This window comes from Populus nigra, chromosome 8 (genome assembly GCF_951802175.1).
Source record: "Populus nigra chromosome 8, ddPopNigr1.1, whole genome shotgun sequence".
NCBI classification, from domain to species: Eukaryota; Viridiplantae; Streptophyta; class Magnoliopsida; order Malpighiales; family Salicaceae; genus Populus; species Populus nigra.
The window spans coordinates 10,233,622-10,239,519 of record NC_084859.1 but is presented as its reverse complement, the minus strand read 5'-3'; positions in this window follow the sequence as shown (position 1 = coordinate 10,239,519).

The following is a 5,898-nucleotide window of genomic DNA, read 5'->3' as shown; positions in this document are numbered from 1 at the left end:
TCGAAGGAGGAAAGGGGGGATTGGAGATAATTGGAGATACATTTCACCCATTGACGAAAACTGGATAGATTCGTCGTCTTAATTCCAGAGAAGATTCAAGCCTGAAGACAATAGAATTCGAGAAAGGTTTATTCATAGAAGTTGTAGTCTGAGATACTAGCTTTCTAACGAGTATAACCTCGCTTAATTTAGAGCTCTAGAGCTCTAGATATAGATAAAAATTTGAGGAGAGGTCGAGTTGCCACCCCTGCCGGCAGATTCGGCAAGATTGACAAAACAGGGAAATTTACCCACGTTAAGGGCAGGAACTAGTTTCCTTCATTTCAGAAATTTATAGCTTCATGCCTTGAAATTCATAAAGAAATAAATCATACTCGAAATGAAATTTTGTGATTGTCTGTTAGGATTTGATAATGAACCGTAATTTTAAAAGGTGTATCAGGAATACAAATGTAAGAGAAACAATTGTAAAAAAGAGAGTAAACGTTGTCATTATTTTTATTTTGAAAAATATAATTTGAATATGGGATAATGGGTTATACTTGTGGATTCAGGAGAAACTCCAAGAAGAGTACAACAACAACAACAAAGGAGCGTGAACCGAGCTTCTGTGGCAGGTATGTATCCTATACATATATCATCCCTAAATAATGGTGATTTTAGTAGTTTGTTTTAAATTGTGAATCTTGTGCCTATATAAAAGACCAATGAAAGAAAAGATAAAATGGAATGAATGGGAAATGAAAATCAGATTTAAGTTATGGATTCGATTGAGGATGATGAATGATGGTAATGAATTTCATGAATAACCGCTCCTTAGATTATCATTGGATTTGATTAGCATGTCCCGAATATAAGGGGCTAATGATGTTAGTAAGGTTTGTTAACATCAGCATGACCATTACAGAAGATGAGGAATGTTGAACTTGATTACCTATTTGGGTTGAGAATAGTTAATGATATCGATGGGTGATGTTGGTATCAGCAAATTCATGAAACTTGGTTAGCTTTCTTAAGGTGAAAGTTAATGATGTCAAGGATCCTTGACATCGGCATTTTCGATGATACTCTAAGGTGGTATGGAACACTGATTGTCCATTTCAGTTTAGAAATAGTAAATGACATCAACAGGTTAAGTTGATGTCAGCATTCCTAAGGATTTGATTGGTCAATCCTGAAATGGGCGACTAAAGACACTGATAAGAGTCGCTAGTGTCGGCAATGACCTTTCCGGGTTTGGGAAGAAGCAGTACTTTTGGTATCCTTGATGAAAAAGAAAAGGGAATGTACATTTGTTAATAATTATAAAATGAAAAGGTTGGACGATTCTGGAAATGACGAATAAGGATTTATTGATGGAAAGTTAATTAAGAGTTTTCAAAAAAGTATAATGGCATACTGTTGAATATATGTTTAATTATATGTGCATGTATTGTATGATTTTTCCTTCTCATCTATACTTATCCTTACTATATTATTTTAACAACTATGAAATTGCAAGTCCTTCCCACCCACACAAGGAATAACATTTAGGTCTTTTAGTTCCTTTTTGTATGGATCAGGAATATAAGAAAACAACTATGTATTTTGTTTTCTTTTAATAATTATGTAACTTAAATTGTGATAGTATTATCTTTGTATTAGATGTCATAATACAAGATTGTATTATTTTGTGTTTGAAATCATGATGTTTGCATGTCCCCTTCACTTGTTAAATTATGTATGTTTAAATATTAAAGAAAATGAGTAGATGAGTTAGACATATATTAATGAATGAATTGTTGAGTTGAACATCAATGCAATTGTAATGCGATTGAGAAATGAGTATAAGATGATTTGTCAATAACTTAGAACCTCCTGGTATAGGGGAGACTCTGTTAAAATTTCGTTAAAAATCTTAGAGATTCCTGTATAAGTTCAAAAAACAATTATCCCATGTTTCTTTTTTCCCTTTATATGAATGATATAATGATTTTTCTAATGGGGATGTTACATAATCAGTCTCAATAAAAAAAATTTGATTCAATCCATACACAATAGCATTTTATTATTATTTTCAAATCTGTCTAATTTAAAGAATGGATATATGATTATTTGTAATAAAATTTTAGAAATAAGCATCAAAATAGTATTTTGGTATATACAAGGAAAAAAATAATGTTTTTTCAGTAATAAAATAACTTAACTTTCAAGATATTATATAATGGTGAGGGTTGACTTTAAACTCAAACCCAAACATTCAATAGAAGGTTTTGGTTAGGGTCTATCCAAGTCCACCATACATATACTCTATGTCTAAGAAAACAACACATCTCTTATTTTATTAAAAAAAAAAGAAAAAGATGAATTGTCCTTTAAAAACAAACAAGAAGAAGAAGATAAATGTGTGGGCTTCGACTTCCAAGCTCATGCGTGTCAAAGCCTTTTCTCTAAGACTAATCGTACGGGCTTGTTATTTTTTAGCACTCCTAACTTCTCTTTTTTTAAGTAGCCTATAACATTTTTTAAAAATAGAAAAAAAATTTCTTTAAATAAATTTATTAAAATGATAGTTAAAGAATTATTCAATTATACTATAGTTTTTAGAAGATTGGAGCATTTTATTGTAATATTAAAAACTACTTTATAAATAAATATATATTAACCTAATGTTCAGTTTAAAAAAAAATATTTCACACGAATGTTTAAAAAGAATAAAATATCTATTTTGTTATATTTTTTTATATAATGTTTTTAGATTTATTGTTTTTAGATGTTTTTTTTATAGTTGCATAAAAATAATTTATTTATGATTGTTTTTTATTTCAACTTGTTTTCATGATCATAATAAGTTTTTATTTTAAAAAAAACTTTTGGTAAAAAATAATTATCATAAAAAAATACATGAACAAGAAAATTGAGTTTTTAATTAAAAAATAATTTATCCTCATTTATTCAAATTATTGAAAAATTTACAAATATTTTTTTAATTTACATTACTTTTTATTCGATAAAATATAAACCATGTTGCTAATAAAAGAGACATGTTATTATCATAATAATATACATATATATATATATGACATGAATAAGGAAATATAATCTTGACTAAAAAATACATTTTCTCTATAATTTTATTTAATTTTTTTATATAAATATCTATTTTAATTTTCATTCATAAAAATAAATTGCAAAAAGGTCACGAGTAATGTAGCTATAGATAACTAATATTTTAAAATTGCATAATGATTTAGTTTTGACCCATAGAGTAACCTTGTTATTATGAAGCAATTATCCATGGCTCAAGCCTAATATTTACAAATTATACTATACTTTAAAAGACTTGAGAAAAACATTGTGTATGTATTGTGAACAAAAACTCATTGCACTGTGAACTATATTATAGACATAAAGTATTTGCATTGTAAACGACACTATAACATCATAAGGGGTGTCATGATGGCGTTTTCTTTTCCTTTTTTTAGTTAAAAAATATTGTTAGGTCTGGCTTGACCATCAGATCCAATGTTATTAGGTCTGGCTCGCAGCCAGACCCAAAGATATAGGGTTTGGCTTCGCAGCTAGACTAAAAAAAACATTGTATAAGTAATGTATACATATAATGTTTGCATTGTGGACCACACTATAGATATACAGTGTTTGCACTGTAACACCAGGGAGCGTTGTTTTTGCTGTTTTTTAGTCAAAAAGTATTGTTGGATCTGACTGGGTAACTCTATCCAATGCTCTTAGGTCTAGCTCTATAGCCAAACCCAAGAAGATTAGGTCCTGACTACCCAACAGGACCCAGCAACTATGGATCTGATTGTCCACCAGACCCAACAGCTTTTGGAAGAAGCAGCTGCCCGACAGAGTTTGGTCTGCCTTCCAACAAGACCTAATAACATTGAGTCCGACTGTTTTTAGATCGTTTTGATGTGTTGATGTTAAAAATAAATTTAAAAAAATATTATTTTGATATATCTCTTAACGAAAAACATTTTGAAACACAACTTCTACTTCACTTCCAAAATACCCTCGATATCATAATTGATCAAGCATAAAATAAACAATACTAAGGAACTCATAGATATAATATGTTGACCAAAATTGTAAAAAAATCATACTCTTTTAATCAATATCTAAGTAAAGAGTCATAAAATCCTTAATACCAATGATTATATACATCCTAAATACTAGGAAGTAGGAACTTCACTCTCGTGTATATATCATTCTTAAAAGAGGTCACAAATCAAATCTAAATTTAACAACTAATCACTCATATTTTATATTAAAATAATTTTTAAAAAATTACTTTTCATGATGACCAATTTTTGTATTTTTACCCGATAATTTTTCTTCAAAAAAAAAAGTCATTTTCAAAACTAAAAAAACATGTATTAAATTACATGATGACTTTAAAGCAGCGTGCTTCTCTGAAAAGCTAATTAATATGAAGGAGACTTTTCTTTTTGCTCCCATTAAGAAACAACATTTTCAAACATGGATGCTTTATATATGTTGGAACCTGCCTAGCTCTTTCCCTGTAAGCACTTCTCGTAGACAATTGAAAGCAAATCTTAGCCGTTCATTTAGGTGGATTATCCCATGAAGCACGCCACTTACATTTTTTTTCATGGAAACGGACACCCATCAATTATTGTTATTCGTTTAATTATAAATACAGTGGAGAAAATTATGCCTTTTATCAGCAACTAAAGTAGTTTCCATCTTAGATACAGTTAGAATCTCCCCTATCTCTCAACATGCCAAAACAGCTATTCACAAAGAAACTCTCAAAAACTGACATTGAACATAGAATGGCAGTTCCATTGAATAGCCTCTACGCTTTCCAAATCCCAGAAGGAGAACACTCTAAAGAATTTGGTGTCGCTGACATCCATGGTAAGAGGTGGAGGTTCCGATGTAGATCAAGAAAAACTGACCGCTTCCCTAAACCAGCCCTGTCTTCAGGTTGGATGGAGTTCGTCAAAACAAGGGATCTCAGAGAAGGTGATGAAGTCACCTTCTATGTGATGGACACGAAGGGAGCTGAGGATCTGGAATTGGGAATTCAAGCTCGGAAAAGAATCAAGTTATTCGGCCAAGTTTTTTGGAGTGAACCTTTGTGAAGAAGAAAAAGAAGCTACTCCTCGCATAAAATATAGGTGTTGATCGATACAGCTTAATCAGTTCTAGCATCAGTTCTTTCTTTCTTCTTGCTCTTTTTTTTTTCTCTCCGCTGGGAAGGAGGGCTTGGGGGTGTTTGATGCTAGTTATTTCTTAAAATGTCTAGCTAGAACTTAGAATCATGTGAGTAAGAGAGTGAATCTTCCTTACCTTGCATGATTTTTCTTGTAATACTTTATAAAGATAAGTTCTTTCTAGGTATGATTCTTCTCTTACAATTATGAATATAGTTTATTTTTAAAACAAATTAAATAAATGTACGTGAAATAATTAAAGATAGCAAGAAATAATAATGCAGCCTATGAATAAATAAATACCCTAATTAAATGTAATGTTGAGAAAGTAAACACAAGTATAAAACAGGAGTGATTAGCTGTTAAATTTAGATTTGATTTGTGACCTCTTTTAAGAATGATATACACGAGAGTTAAGTTCCTAGTATTTAGAATATATATAATCATTGGTATTAAGGATTTTATGACTCTTTAATTAGATATTAGTGGTTGATTCTAGTTGATTAAAAGAGTATGACTTTTTTACAGTTTTGGTCAACATATTCTATCAATGAGTTCATTATCATAGTTTATTTTCTCCTTTATCTATTATGGTACTAAGTGCATGTTTAGGAGTTGGGTAGGTATTGTGTTCCAAATCATTTGTTGTTTAGAAATATATTCTACGCTTCGCTTGACTTGAGTCATATTCCTATTAAAAAACTCCCTGTAATAC